This window comes from Anas platyrhynchos, chromosome 2 (genome assembly GCF_047663525.1).
Source record: "Anas platyrhynchos isolate ZD024472 breed Pekin duck chromosome 2, IASCAAS_PekinDuck_T2T, whole genome shotgun sequence".
Taxonomy (NCBI): Eukaryota; Metazoa; Chordata; class Aves; order Anseriformes; family Anatidae; genus Anas; species Anas platyrhynchos.
The window spans coordinates 38,867,989-38,890,314 of NC_092588.1; the positions used below are offsets into that span (position 1 = coordinate 38,867,989).

A 22,326-nucleotide genomic window follows, 5' to 3' on the forward strand; every position below is an offset into this window, starting at 1 on the left:
TCAAGTGTTCAGCTCATTAAAATGTTCCACCATCACAATTCAATGACCTTGTGGGCAATCTTTGCAGAGGCTAATGACTTATTTAACATCAGCATTGATCTGCCAGGTATGATCTCTTTGAGTTAGAAGATCTATAAATACAGCTTAATCATTCAAAGGGCTTAATTAGCTACTGCATCACTGCAGTTTTATGTTGATGTAATGTCATTGCCTTTATATGAGATTACTGAAGAATCAGACTGTGATTTAATATTTACTAGCTAGTCTTTTAAATACCTCAGGCTCTTCAGATCTTATTTTCAGAGATGCTGCTATCTAGTGCCCATGGGCTGTATGAATTTTAGCTTGGACTGCTGGCTAGTCCAAACTTCTGTATCTTTGCATGCAGTTGTGAAGACTGCATGCACAATGTGTCTAGATCAACATATATTTAAATAGGTATTAATGTGCAAAAATAAATCCACACACAAAATTTGGTAATTGCATACACATATACATTTCTGGAAAACTGATGTTCAAAGATGCTTTTTCTTTTCAAAATCTTTAGTTAATGGTAAGTCTGTTAGGGAGATTGCTATTCTTTTCCTTTGCTGTTTCCTTTGTGAATAGCTAGAAAAACATGCTCTCATTTATCTTTGACAGAACTAAAAATATGTGATTGTGTTCATAATCCTTATACTTCAATTATATTTCATGGTAATATTTGCTACTTAAACATTATGCAAGCTGTTCCCCATTTAATGACTGTTTGCTCCTGTTCACAAAATTTCAAGGTTAGCAGAAGGTCAAGCTGCACTTTGCTGAAGAAGCCAGTTATAAATCTCACTAATGTATTTCATCATGTGATGTTTTTCTGGTCATACTGGTGATTGTTCTGGAGTAGCAAAAGGTTAGCTGAGCACACATGATACAGTGATTACTTCTGAATTCACTGTTTTCACAGAGAAAATATAGATAATGTTGCTTCCACATTTCTCTTTCCTATTGCTGTATTTGAACTGAGAACTGTATTCTTCCTTAAACATAATGAAACTGTGCTAGCTGATGGCAATAAAGGTTTCCCTGTGAGAATTTTAGTTGTATGTTAGGTTCTAGGGACATCTGCAGTGAACACCTTCTGTTAGCTGTTTTCTAATTGATAGGTTCTTGATTATTAGCTTCTTCCTAAGAGACTTATCCTTTATTCAAAAGAACTGCACCTTTAGTCTCAAGCTGTCTGCTGTATAGAGAGTAGTTGAATGGGGAATATGTACTGGGTAAGTGTGAATATAGCAAATAGAGGCTTTGGGAGTTTATGTATAGGAGACTCCAGGTAATGTGGAAGAAGCACTGGTATTTATGATCCACAAGGCTCAGTCCCTAGCCTTGGCTGGAGAAATCACCTTCAGAAAACTAGAAACTATGACCCAGACAGTGATCTGGAGTGAAGATGCTCCTGCACAGGCAGCACCCATCTCAAGCAGCATCCATATCAGGCAGCATCAAAGTCAATAATTTTTAGATGTTTGCTATGAAACAGAATGTATTTGTAAGCATGTTTCTCCCTTTCCCTTTCATAGAATGGAGGATACCCAAAGGAGAGGAAAAAAAAAAAAAAAAAAAAAAGGAAGTTGCTCTTCCTTTAACAACTAATGTTCTAACCCTACTGTAGAAGGCCACCAAATATGTAAATATGTCAAGATATACACTGTAAAGCCATGTTGGCTGCTACCAATCAACTCCTGGCTCTCCATGTGCCTTAGCATAATTTCCAGGAGGATCTGCTCCATGATCTTGTTGGGCATGGAGGTGAAACTGGCTGGTCTGTAGTTCCCTGGGTCTTTCTTTTTTTCCTTTTTGAAAAAATGGGGGTTATGTTTCCCCTTTTCCAGTCACTGGGAACTTCACCAGATTGCCACAACTTTTCAAATATGATAGATAGTGGTTTAGTAACTTAATCTGCCAGTTCTCTCAGGATCCCCAAATGCCATCAGGCCTTATGGACTTGTGCACATTCAGGTTCCTTAGATGCTCTCAAACCTGATCTTCCTTTACAGTGGGTAGTTCTTCATTCTCCTAGTCCCTGCCTTTGCCTTCTATGACTTGGCTGGTGAATGTTATGTGATTGGACTCAGCCCATTAATATAGCCTGTCCTCTCTGCAAAGCCTTCCTGCCCTCAAGCAAGGAATGGAAAAGAAGTTTGGCTTTGCAAAGTATGGTATGCTGTCACATCTACAAGAAATTCTTGCAAAGCTGATTCTGAAATGAATGGGTGCTTATGCCTTTGCCCAGACATGCTAAGGACAGAACAGAGAGGGGTAGCTGAGACAAAAACTGTCCCTTAGACAGATGTTCTGTGAGTGACTGAGCATGAACAGACTAACTCAGGTAGATTTTACACTCACATTGAATTTCAGGGAGCCCAGCACTTAAGAGAAACAGGAAACAATAATTAATTCAGGGGCCTTTTGGCTTGTGAGTTCTCTATCTTTGATGATTTTTCAATGGTTCAGGACCAAATTAATTATTTTATTAAAACACTTATTTTATGTTCATGGTAAAATACTCCAAGACATTCTGAAGGCATCTTTTTGATGCTAAAGGTCACGTGTTTTCCCACCAGCCATGTTTACTCAACTGACTTTAGTGACAATAAAGAGCCAAAATAGTTGATTGAGTTAATAACGCACAGATTGAAGTATTTCTAAGTAGCAATCACAGAACAATCATATTATGACCTGTCTAGTCAATTGCACATGAATTATGAAGCATTAAAATAGGCCTTGATGGCCACTACCATAACAAAGGTACAAGTAGCAACGCACCAATTGGTTTTATGATGACATTCATAGCACAAGAAATGAGTCAAGTGTGAGTAGAAGTGCCCAACATTTTTTATTATATTTCTGTGTTTTAAATATTACCTGAAATGCTTCCATCATTTTCCCAAAAGGGTTTGTGGGATCTTTACCTTTATAGTTTGTATTAGACATTCCAGCAGCAGGAAAAAAAAAAAAAAAAGGCTGAGTGAACTTGACTTGCTTATAAGGAAGAAAGGAGTGTGTAATGTTTAAAAAAGTGACTGTGCCTTACAGAAAGACACGTGTTAGAAGTTGCCAGGTATGCGGCCAGATCAGTGATCCCCCAGAAGATCCCCCATCTGTGCTGCAGATGCCTATTTAAATATTGTAAGTTCTAACCCCAATGTTAATGGAGGGAGGTCTTTGATTTTTTCCCAATTGCATGCAATGTACACTCACAATCAAATGGTGTGTGGTTGGCCTTGAGTCTGTGAATGCCTGTGAACAAGTGGAGTTGGGCTGTAAGAAGGTCCCTTTAGAACATTTCACTGACAAGGGCTTGCACTGCCTCAAGCAGAAAATCGCATGCCTAAGTGCTGGCTTCTGTTATCATAGCTAAACAAACCCCGAGAGAGGATTTTAGGTTTGTGTTTAAGGAAAAAGATGTTAGTCTTTTGAGTTCTATTCTCTAAAACAGAATAATCTCGATCCACTGGAAAGCAAAACAAAATAAAAATCAAGATTTCATGATCCAATAGATTACAGTTAGACATTGTAACCTATATAACTTAATCTGGAAATCACTATGCATAAGAACAGAAGTAGCTGAAATATAGCTTATAGGCAGGTTGTAACCTATGCTTGCTCCTCTGAGATTAATAGCACCTTCATCTCTGGAAGAGTATCAATCATCATTAATAGGTTGGATTCCAGGCTTCTGCCTTCATTGCTTTTCTGATTATTGAGGACTCATAGAGATAAGGCATATGCTGTAAATAATAAGCCTACCTGGTCTCCAACCAAAGTTACAAAAATCTGAAGTTACTTATTTGGGTGACCTGCACAAGTCTCAGTTATCTGAGATTTGAATGGATTGCTTGTATTTTAGAAATCTTTAACCATAAACAGAAATTCTTATACAGTAAAATATAAAAACATATTGGAAACTTATATGTATTTTATGGAGTGTGTATATATATATATATTTATTAACTACTTGCTAAGACTTGTGTGTGTTTTGGTACTTCTGCAGCAGAACAGGTAGAAACAGAAAAAAACATAAGCTGTATTTCTTTCTGTATGGAGATAAATTTAGCTAAATAAATAGGTATTTGTACTGATATTTTATTTAACCAGTTTGATAGAGGCTTCTGTGGTAAAATTTAGATTTGGCTTCAAAGCAAACTTTAACTCATTCCCAAGCAGAGTAATTTCCTCTAGTGCTCTAGGCTACATCTACATTCAGGTAGAACTATCCAATAACTATTGCATTTCTTATGTATGTAAACATGCTCTGTTTTATAGAGAACGTGAGAAACTGATGGTCATTGAGTATTCATAGTTTCTTTCCTATTACCTGAGAACTGAAATTCTTTAGTGTCTTCTAAAATAGGTCATTAAGTTTCTCTTATGTCTAAAATACATATGAATTTACTAGCCTCAGTATATGCATTTTAAAGAATTAATAAGAATTTAATAAATGAGTTGTGTCATTCTCATTAAAATGTACTACACATTACTGCACACAGTTATGTTAAAAATGCTTTTTCAGTGTAAAGCAGTTAGAGATATAAGTTAGCTGAATACTAAGCTCTCTTTAACTCCCTAGTATATATGACATAATAATTAATTATAAGATCACCCATGAGATTTTGCACAGAATAATTGATCCTGTCTGAATAAGGAGCTATTCAGCTCTGTTTTCCTTTTAAAAATTGTTATTGTTATTGTTATTATTTTTATATTAATACTAATATCAATGTCAATATTATTTTGGTGTGTTGCTCTCTTTCCATCCCCAGCAATCTCCCAGACTCTTGATTGCCAGAGAAAATCTTGCCATCAGTGAAAAGCAGTGTCTTTTTCCCAGTCACAGCTTCAGAAATAGAACAGTTGTTTTGGCTGTAGTTTAAGAAAAACACATAAGGGGCTGATACCTGTCATGGAGAATATTAACCAGAACGCGTAAAAATTGGCAAAGAAAGAACCAACAAGGTCTTATGACTGGATCCAGTACTTTAACAACAAACAGGACCATGAGTCCTGACTGCAGACTATTGTCTGTATACATTTTTTGGCTCAGAACAAGAAGGTTCTGCAGTGAGGATGTGGTTTTCTAACTTTAGAGCAGGAAGCTAGGTCACGGCTGAGATAATTAAGAGAAGCTCTTGAGGGAAGGTAGTAGGCCCTGGTAAAGGACTGTTGTCCTTTCCTTACTCTAATACAAGCTTCATTTCTAGTGGAGAAAAAGACTGAACCTTCCTATGAGTCTTTACTTTTGTCACAGAGCATGTACAGGACAATGCTTAAACGGGATCTAGAGCTTTAAGCAGAAAACTTTGAAAGCCAAACTGAAACTGCAGTTACCTTTGCACTAATGGAGGAAAACCACCTACCAGAGGAATCTTCTCTTTCTGCCAGGGTATTGCTATTCATGTTCAATGAAATGTCTGCAGAGAAAAATTCTCAGTAAATGAAGGACCTTACTGTTGTCACTTGGTTAATCAGAAATGCCATTTCCAGGAGAGTAAACATATCTTCAGATAAAGCATTTCTACAAAGTAAAAACAGTATCTATGTCATAAACACTATGAAGTTATAAATAGAAAAAGACCTGTTACATAAAAGGTACATCTACATGTTAGAAAGACAGAAACAAAGGTATTTACACCTACAAAATTAAAGTTTAAATGTATTTTATTCTGTCATCTTTCTGCAATCTAGACAACATCAGATATGTGTCAGAGGTACAAAACAATGAGCCAAATGCTAGTAAAAGACCAGTAAGAAACAGTACCAGCAGCACTCCTTTCCATTAAATTAATCTTATATCCTTGAAATGCAGAAGGTCCAGAGAAGAGTGGAATGGAGTTATATTTGTTTCTCCATTTTTACTTCATAAAGCAAGAAAGAAAACTGCATATGGGAGCAAAATATGAAAGTTTTAAAATGTTATTATTATTTTAAATGAAGTTTACATGTTCTTCAGAGAAGTTAAATCAAATGTATGGTATAGATTTTAGTCTGTATAAAGGCTGACAAAGGTGAGGAGCATGGAGGTGGAAAAAGGTGCTTCTCTTTAAGAAAAGCTTTGAAAATAACTGAGTGTGAACTGAACGCTATTTTTTGCAGAGTTGTTTTTGTGAATTCCTAAAATATCATTGGAGGAGTCCAGTATCTTAGGTGTGTGTTACCTAGCTCTGCCTCAATCTGTAATTGAATGTTAGTAATGAGCTCCTGACAAAGTGTCACAAATGACAAAAGGCCCATATTGGACCCAGTTGTAATACATTTGGGACAGGAAAGGATGGGGAGAGCTACACCAGTATTTGCCCTGAACAAACTGGTAAGTGTGTGCCATGCCCGACAGTGCTCATGAAGAGGTATACCCTATTGCTGCCGTTCCTGCTGTCTCCCTGGTAAACTCATGTATATTAAAAGAGCTTTTAATACAAAACTGTAACCATATCTGTTTTGAATATTTACTATCAGATGACCATGGCTCCTGGAATCAGAATTTGCCTGTTCATAGCCAAGTATGAGCTTTTTACCTGTTTTTAGCACTTATTCCAACTCCCTCAACTGAGTAACGTTAGCAATAGTAGACTTTGGTCAGAGTTCAAATAAGCAAGTTTTTGAAGTTTATAAGTTCTCTTTGGACACAAGTCCCAGATCTTAAGTGATGATATTTATCATGGCAATGCCACCTTCACATGGAAGAACATATGGACCATGTATTTAAAAATATAAAAAGCAAGAAGATTGTGTTTCTTTGGGGTTTGGAGAAAGAAACCCCAAATATCAACAACGAGATCTTTGTCATTTTTAAATTTAGATTTTTCTATTTTTTTTCTAAATTTTTGTTGATGCCTAGATAACACTCTGTGAAGGATTGGTCACTATTGTCACAATCTGTCCATCCTGTACCAGAGAGCCCTTGAAGGGAATTTCCATCCTGACGCTGCTGGGTGTCTTGGCTTTTTGGAATGCTACAAAGCAAATTGTAAACAGTCTTCGCTACACCAGCACAAGCAGCAGCTTTAGTACTGCTTTCTGCTGAATGTGCTCCACAAAGATTCAGTGAATGACGTTTTTTCAGGAATAGTAGGCACTGTCTACCTTCTTGTTGTAACACACTAGTTTTCTTCAAACTTACAAACCATATTAACTATATTAATCACGTTCATTAATTATGTTTTTCTGTTTTACAGCTTTAAAACAGGGATCAGTCCAAAATCATGAAGTCTGTTTTAACTCTTTTCACTCCAATTTTAATAGCTAAGAAAATGCTCCTGAGCAGTATATCTTTCCTAGGTACAAAAGAGTCATTATTACCCTTAAAAGCAACAAGCTTTATGCCTGATTTGCTTTCATATGAATATGGTACAACATATTTCTGCTGAATTCTGTCTTGGCACACTTCCTGTTCAGGAGCTGGCACTGATGACTCAGCCTCACAGTCACTTCTTGGCTTTACAGATATGCATCTTAACCGCCTTCAAGGAAACTGTGAACATTTGCATATCTGCTTTTGCATTGTCCTCCGCTATTGCACATGGTATACCTCTGTTGCAATGACTCTCAAGGATCAGGTGAGTTTTATTTCTGAAGATGCTTTCCTTCAGATACTTTCATCAGCCTAAGGACTAATGAGAAGTTCACAAATAAAATTGCCATAGTCATAAGATGGTCATAATCCTCAAGGAAGATTATTTTCTTTTTGACACATATTCTGTAAAGAAAAAAAATAATAAAATTTAGTGTGCAGCATCTGGGCTCTACCACAGCAGAAGGACAGAGAAAGAGAACAGGTGCTTCAAGCTGGGGAGATCAGAAGAGTACTGTAAAGGGGACTGAGAAATGCGTGGCTCAAAATGTCATCTGTTATCTCGGTTCTTCAGGCAAATAACCTCATTAACTTGGCTTTAAAGTAACGTCCTGTGAAGTGGCTTCATACTACAGTTTCTAGATTTTACCAGTACCATAACAGTGTTTCTTGACATTCTTTTTCCAATAATGATAATTTTCTTAATGACACAGTTAGTTACCATTACTGTCCAACAGGTGAAATTGTCAGAAAAACAAAAACAAAACAAACAAACAAACAAACAAACAAAAACACTTCAGAATATTATTGGTTACAGCCACTAACAGGAGAACAGTGCAGAAAAGGTTGGGTAGAGGATCCTGATCTTCTAAGGCCTTCTTGGATACCTCTGAAGGACTCAGCGTAGGACTTCCTTGGTCACATCAGACCAAGATGGAGCACAGAAGTGAGATTACTTCTCCCCATCATGAGTTCCTCCACTCAAAGGTTGAGAGAAACAAGGAGGTTATTGAACTCCACATGTAGAAAGTCTCTGGATTAAGTCTGGTATCTTTTTGATGTGTGGTACATCAATCTAGATGTGTGGTACATCTGTACACACATTAACAGCTACAAAAAGCAGCTAATAAGAAAACGTTTTACAAAAATACAAAATTCTCTGATATATATATTTATTTTATTTTATTTTATTTTATTTTATTTTATTTTATTTTATTTTATTTTATTTTATTTTATTATTTTATTTTATTTTATTTTATTTATTTTATTTTATTTTATTTTATTATTTTATTTTATATTTTATTTTATTTTATTTTATTTATTTTCATTTCATTTCATTTCATTTCATTTCATTTTTTACTTGGATATCTGTCTAGTAGATTTGTCACCGAAAAATCAGTCACTTACAGGTTGTAGCCATCTTTGTCGATTTGGAGGATGTATATATGTATATAAGTGAATACTTTAGTCTGCGTTCATCATTTTGTCTTGAGAGAATGCTTTCTTAAACATTAACTAATTAATTTATTTTATAATATATTATCACATGGCCATTACATAAGCATTAGCCAATCTCTTAATCATATACAGGAGTCATATTCAGGAATTATTAATTGCTCTTTGATGTCAGATATCTTCCAACTTCAGAGTTTTATCTTCCTTAGAAGGATGGTGGCTTGAAATTTACATCTAGTACCCATTTTTCTGATGAATGAACACCAAACCATCATTCTGTCCACAGCTGTTAACCAGAGACAATATATTGGTCCTTTGCTGGAGAGAAAGGTGGCATCTCAAACTGCTGATCAGGGTTTCCCCAAACTGTGGCTCACTGTTGGCTTTACTTTCATTTAGAAAATTTTGAGAAAGAACAATAATGGCATACCAGCAACCCACCCAGATCCAAAGAAGAATTTTTGTTTCTTTTCAAAAGCTCAGAGTTGGAACCCAGTTTCACTACTTATGATTGATGTTGCAGACAGTGATAAGTTCTGAACACCACGACTTTTATAATTTATTCTTCTCTGTTCTGTTCAACTTCTTCTCCTTTCCCACATCTTAGCTTCAAAGGACAATGCCTTTAACAGAGCCCTTAAAATATTTTGTCTGTTTTCAAATAGCCCAGTAAAGTGCACACTAGTATTTATCATCTGTCAACTTTAATCTAAAATACTCAAAACAATTGAGAAAAATTGTAATAAATATATACAACGAATTCATTATTGAGAATTATCGTGGCTTACACATGGATAAATTGAACAGGTACCTTCAGTAAGTCAATGGTAAAACAAAGTCTGCATCATTCTGCCCTCCGTCTTTTGTTCTAACCATGCGATATATATAAACTGTGACGTTATGAAGTATTAGACACTTCAGACAATGAGGAGATGCTTCCTGAGAAAAATTATTTTGTTGTTGTTGTTCTGATATGCATGTTTATCTAACAATACTTGAATTACAGAGCATTGAACACTAAACATGTTAACACTATTTCTTGCATTGCAGTTGCATAAGTTTTATGGTACTATTATTCATAAGTTAGCCAAATATAAGTTTAAAATGCATAGTTTACCTGTGATTTTGCTTTAAATTAAGTACAGACATTCAATATTTGTTTCTAACTTCTCATTTTTTGTTAATTCAATGTAAATCTTTAAAATATAAAAATATGAGATTTTTGTAACCATTTCAGAATCTAGGTTATGAAGTTAACTGTGCAAATAATTCATATGATCAGACCAGTATAACTGTAGTGTTATAGTCACTTTCAAATTCTGAAATTATAATTCAGCTACCAGCAATTGTCTTAGACTCATAGAAACATAGAAGCATAAAATGGCTTGGAAGCATAAAATGGGTTGGAAGGGACCTTAAAAATCATCTAGTTCCACCCTCCCTTCCATTGGTAGGGAAGGCCACTAGGCCAGGTTGCCTAGGTCCCCATCCAACCTTGCCTTGAACACTTCCAGGGGTGGGGTATCCACAACTGCTCAGGGCAACCTGTTTTAGTACTTCATAGTAAATAATTTATTTCTAAAATGTAATTTAAATAAACCTATCCTCCTTTAAAACCATTCCTCCTTGTCCTATCATTATCTGACTATGTGTTCACATGATCCTGTATATCTATTTTTTGTATCATCAATGATTCTAGAAACCTCTTTTTCTCAGAATACATTCTGGCATATAAAATGAATTCAGATGAAGTTTTACCAAACAATTTCCTAACTACAATGTCTGTTGAAATGTGGATTCTAGTTTATGTTTAAATGACCGCATATATTGTTTACGGAATAGAGAGGGGACTCAATAACTCAGTTATGTGTGCAACTTATTTTCTGGAGATATGAGTACGTGGAATTTATCTCATTGATATAGGAGTTACCTCGTAATAGGACCATTGTTATCATGTGAAGATATACCTTGAGAGCAACATCTTGCCTTGTATTTTCAGGCACCATTTTTTGATTCCAGAGGATATTTTGAGTAATATCTGACAGTTTTCTACAGTCTCCACTTTAATGTACAGTTGGCAATTTAGCAGTACTGTACAAAACAGTTGTGACAAAATTGAGAACTGTCCACTCAGTAAAGTTTTGGTTATTGTCTTTCATAGTAAAATTTATCTTACACATATATTTAAAATAATCTTGTATTATTGCACACATATATTCAATATATATGAAGTGAAAGCAGACATTTAAGGCACCCATGTGACTACCCTGCTTTTTAAGTACATAGATACATAGATAACGCATGGCTGTTGCTATGTGTGCTTCAATGATCTACTTATACTATTTTAGTAGATAAGAAAAGAGGAGGGAAAAAAGAAGAGATGGAGGGGCTGGGAAGAGGAAGAAAACATCAGTCTGGTCATGTAACCCCAACTGTTTTCCTATTGAGTAGGAACCTCCCTCCCTGAATGGCCACTGAGAACTATAAAGTCCTTTGAAAAAATAGCTGAATATCACTATGACAGTGTGCAATATCTTGCAGCTCACAACAACAAAATCAGAAATACTGTGACAGATTTGCAGAACAATCACTCAAAATTTCCAGTAAGTAGTGAATATTGGGTGTCTAAGACTTTGAGGGCAGGTTGTAAGCCCCATTCTTTAAAAAAAAAAGTCCACCTCAGGGAGATTTAGCGGGAGATTTAGCACCCAGATACAGTGACAATTAATGTTTTTTGTCACTCTAGGAAATCTTTGCTATAAAATCTCTGCCTCATTTCCATCTATAAAATAAAAACAATAGATAATTTATCTGGTCATTCTGCAGATTTCTAGTTCTTTCAAGGTGATCAAGCCCTTCAAAATAAAAAGTAATCCTAATTATCCACCAGTGATAGGTGGGGTGCCCACATTTTTACCTGTAATTAGCAACTCAAAATTTGGTGGCCATGGGATTTTCTGAAATGCTTATCCAAACAGAATTGTAAAACGACTACATGTATTATATCCTGAGTGCAAATGCATGTGTTATTTGCAAGTGAACACCATGCACTTTCAGTTAGAATTGCTCATAACAATTATTTTATTATCAAATTATAGTCCTAATTAATTAATTTTATTTATATAGTAAAGCATAGACATATGGACTTTAATCAGGTTTATAAAGGAAGCCTTCCTTAGGTAATTAGGCAAAACTTCTGCTTTGGCTAAAACAAAAGTTTAGGAGTTCCAGAAATGCTCTAAGTATTCCATCTGAGGCATTTAAAATGCATTTCTAAGGGAACAGGGAAAAAGAAAGATATAAAGAAAAAAAAAAGGGTGTCGGCAAATCAACACAGAAAACTGGAAAACATTGCTAGTCTTGGGGCAGCAGACATTAGCTCAACATTAATGCTGAGAAATGCACAATTATGCTTAGTGGAAGGGATTGTTTCCTTTTCTAAGGCAAACCAACCTGAGGTTCTAAAATAATGCCATATCCTCAAAATGGACAGTGAAGCTTAATGAAACTTTCTTCAACATGAAAAGGAACAGAGGCCTATGGAACATAGGGCTGGAAGAAAGTCCTAGAAGATGTTATAATGCCAACAGCAAATTGTGTCTGCTTACCTACCCCAGTTTGTAAACTTTGGTCTTAAAGACAGTGTCAAAATCTTTGTCAAGTTTAATGCTAACAGTATTTTCTTCATTGCATTTTCTTACCAGAAAAAAAATAAGAAACGTTTAAAGACAGGTGATGAAAATGATTATAGATGACAAGCTGAAGATTACATAGTACAAAGTACAACCTACATGGCTGAAGAAACTGAGAAGATTGGAGCTGCTTAAATTAAAAGAGAGAGAGAGAGAGACTTCAGTAGGAATACATTTGATTCAGGTAAAACAACAAAAGTTGCAGAGAAGGTCAAAAAGGGACTCCTGTTTATCTCTAACAATACACGAATGAAGATGTTTGATGAAATAGAAAAGCAATATACTTTTACACAGTTTGTAATTAACCTGTGGAACTGGCTGTCATGAAATATCAGTGCACTCAAGAGTTTCAGAGATTTAGAAAAAGAATTGACATTTTGCCTGAGTAATGGGAATATTTACCCTTAATTTATGGAAAAAAATAATGTTTTGGACAGGACACAAAGTTTCATACTTTGATATATTAACCAATTTCCATTTAAAAGGTTGAAAGAATTTCTGTCTGGAAAAATCTTTTAAAAATTCTTCTCTGTGGATGTCACAGGCAATTTTGCAGTGCTCACAGTCAGAAATTGACCACAACTCTGCAGTGTGACATAACAACTACATGGCCTATTGGCAGTTTATTGTATTTCTTGTATTTTCCCTCTACTCAGCTCTCGTGGAGGCCACACCTGTGCAGTTCTGGGCTCCCCAGTACAAGAGTGTAGGGAAATTCTAGAGTGGGTCCAGTGTAGAGCCACGAAGATGATTAAGAGATGATTGGAGCATTCGTCTTATGAGAAAAGACTAAGCAAGCTGGGACTGTTTAGCCTAGAGGAGATTGATCTTATCAACCTTTACAAATACCTGAGGAGACAATGTAAAGAGGATGGGGACAAACTCTTCTCATTGGCAGCCAGTGATAGGACAAAAGGTAATGAATATAAATTGAACCCCAGGAGGCTTCACCAAGGTCATACGAGGAAGATCTTTTTTTATAGTTTGAGTGACAGAACTGGAACAAGCTGCCCAAAGAGGTTGTGGAGTATCCTTCTATGGAGATATTCAAAACCCATCTAGATGTAATCCTATGTAACTTGTTTTAGGTGACCCTGATTGAGCTGGAGGGTTGGACTGGATACCCTCTGGAAGTTCCTTCCAACCTCAACCATTCTGTGATTCTGTGATTTTCTGGATTTCAGAAATTAATTAATTTTTTAAATGAATCAGAATGATAGAATATCCTGATTTGGAAGAGGCTCACAAGGATCATCAAGTACAAATCCTGATTCCACACAGGACTGCCTAAAAATTAAACTATATGTCTGAGAGCATTGTCCAAACACTTATTGAACTACAGTGCTGTGACCATTTCCCTGGGGAGCCTGTTCCAGTTCCCAACCACACTTTCAGTGAAAAACCTTTTCCTAACATCCAGCCTGAACCTTCCATGATGAAACTCCATACTGTTACCCTGGGTCCTGTCACTGTCCCCAGAGAGCAGATCTCAGCACCTGCCCCTCCGCTCCCCTTGTGAGGAAGATGTAGGCCAACATGAGGCCTCCCCTCAGTCTGTTCTTCTCTGGGCTGAACAAACCAAGGGACCTCAGCTGTTCTTCACATGTCTTACCTTCTAGACTTTTCATCATCTTCACAGCCCTCTTTTGGACATTTTTTTTTTTTTTTAATGTCCTTTTAATGCTGTGGTGCCCCAAACTGCACATGGTACTTGAAGTGAAGCCACACCAGTGCAGAGCAGAGCAGGACAATCCCTTCTCTCAACCAGCTAGCAATGCTGTGTTTGATGCACTTCAGGAAATGGTTGGCCTTTTTGGATCTCAGGGTACATTGTTGACTCATATTCAACTTGCCATTCACCAGAAACCCCAGATCTCTTTCTGGGTGGCTGTCTTCCCTCACTCTGTATATATAACCAGGAATGCCCTATCCCAGGTGCAGAATCTGGCCGTTGCTCTTGTTAAACTTCATGCAGATTCATTGCCCACCAAACAAATGGTAGAACTAGTCTCCAAATGTTGTAAAACTCTGTTCCTATAAAGTCTTAATATGCACAAGATTTTGTCTTACTTGCTGCTTACTACAAGGAATATAATATTTCACTTCTTCTTATCAATACAATTCACTATTTTACCTATTGTGACTGTTACATTTTTGACATGACTTTCTTCTGTGACTATTCTTACTCTCTATTTTCTGTTACTGAACACAATGGAAGCTTTATTCAGTCCAGTTTCTCTTATCTGTGGTGTTTCTTTGTCTGGTTGTTTTGTAAAGAATTGAAAATGTGAGAAACTGTTCATTAAAATAATCTTTTCAGTTCCAACATCCTTCAGTTCTACAGATACTCACACACAGTATCATGCATTGTACTTACAGTTATCAAGCCAAAAAATAAACCTGCAGAAGTCTGCTGTTTCCCTACATAAAGATATTAAGCTTTTTGCATTTTTTTCCCCAGGAAAAATTAAGAGTAAGCAAGAGAGATGAGCAAGGGAAAAAAGTTTACTTCAAAATTTTAATAGTTTTCCCTGCTGAGCAGAAGAAAAAGGTTTTCAAAAGTCATTTTGGAAGATAAAAGATTTGAACAACCAGACAAAATTACTGATGTCACATTGCTTTTCTTTGTTCAAGCCAAAGGCTTGACCTTTAGTCATTCATATCCCAAGCAACTGACTTAACTCCAAACTATTAAATGTTCTGGAAATGTTTGTCTAACAATTTTATCCAGAAAAACAAATAAAATAACTAACAAGAAACTGACTACAGCATAGAACCCTCCATAACTAGGGTTAGAATACATGCCTATTGCACAGGATGAATGAAGACTTCAGGTTATGATTCCAGCTTTGCCTTTTCTCTAGTTTGTTGATTATTGTCCTTGTGAAAGAGGTGCTGAGGTCTTCAAAGCACACATGCTAAGATGTTGCTCTGATTTACCCTTTGTAAAAGTGCAACTCTTACAAGTGATGTTTTATGGAGAATGGATTCCTAAAAGTGAGTATCTATGGGTTTTGTTGGTTTTCAACAACATATTTATTCTGAATTTAAATGAGAGTATGTGAGTATTTGATGGAATTATCATTGAAATGACATGTACTGTAACCCCATTAAATCTGCAGATAGAAGTATTCAGTTGGAAAATTCCCAAATGGCTTTATACTCAATACATCTCATTTTCTTCTTTTCTTTTATAACAACTAAAATAACAAAAAATTGTGATCTATATTTTATAAACTCTATCCCAACATTCAAGAGTCCATATACTCGTCTTTCTCCTTCTATTTGTAGCATGTAGATTTTGATTATTTAAATATATTTATTATATTTATTATATTTAATTATATTTAATTAATATTTAATTATTTATGCAAATTTTACTATATAGAATAACCTTATATATGTAACTATATTATGTAGATAGAAGACTCTGTAGTCATATTCTGCAAGTAGTTTTAATTCAGTGATGGTTTTAATATAGTTAACGTGTAGTGAGTTGGTTGAGAAAATTGAATGTGTGTTCATGCAAGTGATTGTTGAGGATCAAAACTCTTAACATGTCCAGGCAGAAGCTGTGTTACTGTGGAATCTAGACAGTTACACAAAGGCATGAACTATCTCTGGTACAGCATCTCCCCTATACAGGACATTCTCAACATTCAGTTCTACTTTGGACTATGAGGGAGGTACAGTAATATAGGATGGTGGCAGAAATACCTCTTTTAGAATGAGGTAGTTCTCTATTTTGCAATCTTTTGGATGTTATCTCACTATACACATAATCCTATTGGTTTGCAGGAGTAAAGTAGTACTGAATGTGAACAGAGTGGTAACCTTGTGTCTAATGTGGTTTTTGAAATTAAATAAATAAATTCATGTTTTGCTCTGGGTTCTGTTATTTTTCTTTGTAATAAAACTGAGTCTTTATAGTCATATGTAGAACTAGTACCAAGTAATTGGTCTAAACATCCTTCTTGAACTTATCATCAAATCATCTATCATGTAAAACCAACTGTGCTTGGGAAGATGGACAGAGATTCTCTCCATCCTTTCTGTTGCCTCTGTCGGGAGTCTATTTAGAAAATCTTCCTCGGAATGCTCCATTACCTTAAAACATATTGTATAACACTTCTTTTTTGTTGTTGTTTTGTTTCTGTTCTTGCTTTTGTTTTGTTTTCTAGCCAAAAATCTTCAAAAGCTTTTAAATGACAAAGCCATGAAATATTGTTGTCCACATGTAAAAAGCAGAAAAATCAGCAGAAGGTCTCCTGATTTCTTTCATTCTTGATTTCTTGCAGTAAGCCAGTTATTTAATGGATAGAAAGTTATTTTAAAATCCTTCAGGATGTGAGGCAGACTACAGCAGAATCTCTCTAAGCAATGGAAAACAATGTATCACAGAATCATCTAGGTTGGAAGAGACCTCCAAGATCAGCCTTGTTAGTGTTAGGTCAAAGTCCAGCCTTTGACCTAACACTAACTAGTCCTCCACTAAACCATATCACTGAGCTCTACATCTAAACATCTTTTAAAGGCCTTCAGGGGTGGTGACTCAACCACTTCCTTGGGCAGCCCATTCCAATGCCTAACAACACTTTCGGTAAAGAAGTTTTTCCTAATATCCAACCTAAACCTCCCCTGGTGCAACTTTAGCCCATTCCCCCTCATCCTGTTGCCAGTCACGTGGGAGAATAGACCAATAAAATAAATATAATGTATAATAAAATGTATAAATAATAAGAACCTAATCTTTCCTTTTAATGAAAAACTCACAAGGGAGGAAAGATATGCATGCCTGTGGACCAAAAAGTCAATTGTACTTACATGCTTGTGGCCCTGTGAAGTATGATCTTCAAGCATTATTCTGATGCTTAAATGCTTCTGTGTTTCATGTTGCAAAACCTAGGTAGGGAGGAGACAGTGCGGTGTCATCTCATTTTTGGCAGCAACCTAACTGCAGAAAACAAGAGAAAACTTTGTTGTGTTATTTCAGTTTTGATATAGTCTACCCAAAATAAATAATATTTTTTATAAAACAAAACAAAAACAAAGGAAAAAAAAACACAACAAACAAACAAACAAACAAACAAACAAAAAACAACGGAAGGCCCAAAACAGCCCAGGAATCCTAGTAGTCACTGTACTTGGGGAGTGTAGAGAAGTGTACAAGTGTAGAGAAGAGAGTTGAAGTCTTAAAGAGAAGTCTTCTCCAGTAGCCTGAATTTCGCCCCCCACAGGGTCATTTAAGTCCTCCATACTATTCAAGACAGACACCACCTCTGGCTACTCACCTGGGACAGCAGAAGTCCAGCTTTAAAGTCAGTTTACTTCTTCATATTTGATGGAGGTGTTTCAAACACCCAGCAGCTTTCCCCCATGCTCTATTAATAACCAGTCTCTGGCTGTAGGTAGGAAGGAACCAAGAGAAGAGAGTGCTTATATGCTTAATAAATGACTCTATCTGTCTGTCTGTCTGTCTATGTATTTATCTAAGTAGCTAGCTAGCTAGCTAGCTAGGTAGCTAACTTCTAGCTTCTTCTAACCACAGCTATAGTTTCTGCTGTTATGAAAAACAGTTAATGAAAAAATATTCCAGCACTAGTAACCAAAAGTGAAAGAATCTGAGATGGATTTGTTGAATGCTAGCTGCCAGTCTCAGAGCCAGAAAATTTGGTTACTGTTTTCAGAAGTCCATTTATGGTTTGAATCATTTGGTAAAATAGTATGAAGATGAAAAAAGTTAGATTTATGGCAAAAAGCTATTCTAAAACTCCACATAATATTAAGAAATGAATGTTTGACCACCTCTCTTCCCCATCCCCCGGATTACCTTTTTGTATTCATGTACAATTTATAATGAATTTCAGAATATTTTAGTCCATTCTATTTCACCATCAGTTCTTGTCATCCTGCTTGTGCTTTCTTGGTATCCAACAGCAGCTTTTTTTTTGACAGAGTCAAAGGTTATTTCCTAACACCTCATTGAGCTGCAGTTCCTTCCTGCACAAAATGGGCAGATACTTTCCAAAACAACTTTATTCGGATCAGTTAAATTCTGTCCACGTGTTGGTTGATGAGGTGAATGCTTAACAGAACTACCTTCTCAATTACTATGTTAGAACCATTCTTACCTATTCCAGCAATCACGTCAGAAAGTTCACCTTAAGGGCTGAAAAAACATAACTAATGAGCCATTGGTTGCAACTGGGATGGGACATTTTGGTTTATCAAGTTTAAACCCATTATAAATATATATGTATTATATATATATAATACATTAAACAACTGGACTTTTAAATGAAAAATAACTAAATAAAAGAGGACTACACCAGGGAGATGTTTTTAAGAGGCAAAATGGACATATCTAGGATAAAAGAAGAAAGTGGAAGGTTATATTCTCCAAAAACGTGTTGTCCATGAAGGATTAGAGGTGTGTGGGAGCTGAAGTTCACACTTTTAAAATGTTAATGTCAAATCAGAGAGCTCCCAATGAGCCCTCAGTAAGTTTTTCTCCCTATCTTCCTTGTGTTTTTAAAATCTACAATTATTTAGGGCTGAAGATTTAAGGAAATTAAAATATAACTCAACAGGTTTCATTAGGGTATTTTTGGGCTATAAAATGGGTGTTTGGTGTGAAAAAGGGAGTTTCTGTTTCTTACCATTGGAGCTAGTTATGCAGTGAAATAATTTCTCTGTTCAAAAGGCCTGTTGAACACACACCAATCCTGTATTTACTTTGCATAGAATGCCTGGAGGTGTTTTGTTTTTCTCTCACTTAATCTATTTGTACTGTAGAAGTGTATTGCATCTCCTACCATACTCTTCCTAAGAATGTTACTACAACATTTCATTAGTATATTTGCAAATCTCAGAAATTACTCTTTGTGGAAGAAAGGAGAAACAACCCCAAGTAATTAACTAACATGCTATATTATTGCCTCAGTTCTTCTTTAATAGTTAATATGAAGAAATGAAAGGGGAGTCAAAGCTACCATAAAGTGTAGTACATTTCACTTACACACACTCTGTGAATTTATCACATGATAAACAAAACTTTTCCAGTCTGAGCACAGCTGTTATAAACAACTCTATTTGTATAGCTGCCCCAAACACTGTTTAGCATAAAGTTGCCTCTACTGCTAGACTGTTGTGATACCTTCCTGCCTGTTTGTTTTACTAGCATGCATCCCAGTGTGGGAACTGTATGCCATATCTGTTTGTTTGATCATGTACACTGTGTATAACATCCTGTGTTTCTTTAAGTAAGCTTCTAGGTAAAAGAAAAAGCACAGTTCTTATATCACACTCTGATGGATGTATTGAGTATATAGTCATCTAAAACTATGTTTGCAATAGTTGATCATTAACACTTATGGAGCATAGATAAGAAAACTGCCTTTTTTCCACTATTGCATCTTTACAAAATGATATTAAGCCTAACAATATATGAAAGACAGCCCTGAGATAATTTTAAATGTTTGATTCTCTTAAACGACTTTCATATAAGTTGAATTTAGAAGATCTCTTTACAGTCATTTTCAGATAGATCTACAGGATAGTTAAACAATTATGTTTTGTTTGTTTATTTTTTGTTTGTTTTGTTTGTTTGTTTTTCTTTCTTAATTGAAGAACAAAGGCAAATTCAATGTTATTTGGGAATTCATGTGCTCTGTCAAGGGGGACTTTTTCTGATCACTGGTTTGAGTATGACAACAAGGCTGCAGAGACAAAGAGAGACAGAGGAGAAAACCTGTTTCCAGGGTCATTTCAGCCAACATGAGCACCAGATTGGTGGATCCCAGTCCTGTCCCCACTTTCAGCTGCTCATTTCTGCCCCTCCCCACCCCCACACATGCCTTTTCAGTTGTATCACAACACTATTTGTGGGGCTATGCAAAGAAATAGATCAGAGAAATTATATGTGTTAAAAATAACAGCATATTTTTCACCTGTTTCAGTATCTTGATCGGCTGACCACGTGGCCTGTAGTCCCCTAACAGAGGAGGCAGTGCAGGGATGGAAGATGAGAAGCAGGGGGACAAGAGTAGGCAGCAAGAGACTGAGTTAGTGTTGCTGCTGAAGCCTCTAGAAGCTTTGCCTGAGTCAGCCTGAATAAAGATGCTGTCATAACCCTGACTTCACAATAAAAGGACAATATTGGCCAAAGGAGACTTGGATCCTGAATACAAAAAGTGATACAGTTTCTTCTTTGGCGAAAGACTCCAGCCTTTGATCCATCTTTTAAGGGAGCAGACATGCATCAAAGGAATTTCTGCTATAAATTTTAGCTGATTTTAACAAGTGCAATGCCAAATTGGTGAAAAATGGCTGAAAGAGAGTTAAAATATGTACAAAGGTGAGAAGTCTGAAACATTGCTTTGTGCGTTTTGATGCTTTTGTTCATAAAGTAGCACAAAACAGAAAATCAGCTTAGCAAATGATGTAATTACTAACAGTCCACTCTACTCATCTTGTTTGGTAGACCAGAGCACCATCATACTTGCTAATGGGAAATCTTTCAGTAGAAGTCATTTAATTATAGAGCATTTGGCAGTTATATTGGCCAGTCTTTCCATATTATTCTGTCCAGTTGTCCAGTCCATATAATAGTTGACATCGATAGCAGCAAGAATATGTTATTGGAACAAAGGTAGGTAATTTCTGCTTGGAAAACTTTAGGTTTTCTTTATTCCAAAATCATAATGAAAATCTTTATTTCGAGCATCACATAGGCAAAGACATGAAAGTAACTTAACACAGGGCTATGCAGCAGCTGAGTGCTGGTAACTGTTGGTTCAGTTTTAACAAAAAGCAAATGCAACATGATGTAACATATCTTTGTACTATGTAATTACCTGAAAAATAGCGTCAAATCATCCAACATATTTAATGCCTTAACAGCAATTAATCCTGACTTCAGTGTGAGTCTAAGGCCTCTGTATTGATCTACTCATTACTCCTACCTGGTAATTACTTACTTTTCTGTGAAAGTATTGCTTGATTTTTTTCACTCTTTATACAGTTACATTTATTATGTAGCTTAAACAAAGGCATGTTCTGGTTTTACAAACAGCAATGGACATGCTTAATTTTAAGTTTGTAACTACGCCTTGGAAGTCAAAAGCATTTCAGTTCAAAGATACATGTAACTACCCAAAGAATTGGGTCCACAGCCATGAAAAATATAAATATCTGAAACACAAATGAAAATACTTGAGCATATGCACAGCTTACAGTGGCATTACTAAGTCATTAGGGGTGATTGCTTGTGCCAGCTACCTAATATAAACATTAGATGATTTTGCATCTCCTTGATTGATCATACATTTGTTAGAGATGATGAGATGAATTTCGTATTTCCATACAGCCTGAAAAAACTAATAAAATGGAATAAGATGGTGTAAAACAGAGAAGACTTTCTTCCAAGTCTTGAAGGTCATTTCTTCATGAATACAAAACTATACCATCTCTTGGTAAAAAAAGTACAAATATATTCTGTAACATAATGTTCTGTATTCATATTTTAAACATATTAGTTAAATATTAAACATATTCAGTTTGAGATCCTGTTATTAACTATAGAAAAGGTCATGACAGTAGAAAGACTGCAATAGCTACTCTGAACAAAGTAACTTGTCATTTGGTAACTAAAAAATAATATGTATATTCTCAAAACTTGTCTCTTTCTTAACCTTCATTCTTTCTTTCTAGACCCTGCTTTTTCCTCCACATTCTACCCTCCCTCCCTCCCCCAGTTCTCTTCAATTTGATCTCATCCATATGGTCTTAGACAAATTGGCTGAAAGAGATCTGGGTAAGGTGAGCAGATGTCCTGTGAAAAAAAGGCATCAG

At 35.8% G+C, this 22,326-nt stretch overlaps 2 long non-coding RNA genes across 9 annotated transcripts in view; one reads left to right on the plus strand and one right to left on the minus strand.

The window, feature by feature from the left end:
- Window positions 1-22,326, plus strand: part of LOC119715891 (uncharacterized) — an 87,388-nt gene that overhangs the window by 33,754 nt on the left and 31,308 nt on the right. The window lies entirely within an intron of this gene.
- LOC101791391 (uncharacterized) overlaps window positions 1-22,326 on the minus strand; it is a 120,974-nt gene that overhangs the window by 9,051 nt on the left and 89,597 nt on the right. For 6 of the 8 annotated variants that reach the window (XR_005263364.2, XR_005263362.2, XR_005263357.2 and 3 more), the window contains 3 exons: window positions 17,766-17,876; window positions 17,299-17,428; window positions 5,680-7,732 (listed from right to left, as the gene is read on the minus strand). This is a non-coding gene — a long non-coding RNA (uncharacterized lncRNA). Of the gene's footprint in view, window positions 1-5,396; window positions 5,451-5,679; window positions 7,733-17,298; window positions 17,429-17,765; window positions 17,877-22,326 lie in introns of those variants that run through there. The other 2 variants (XR_011807493.1, XR_011807494.1) reach the window with 2 other exon arrangements.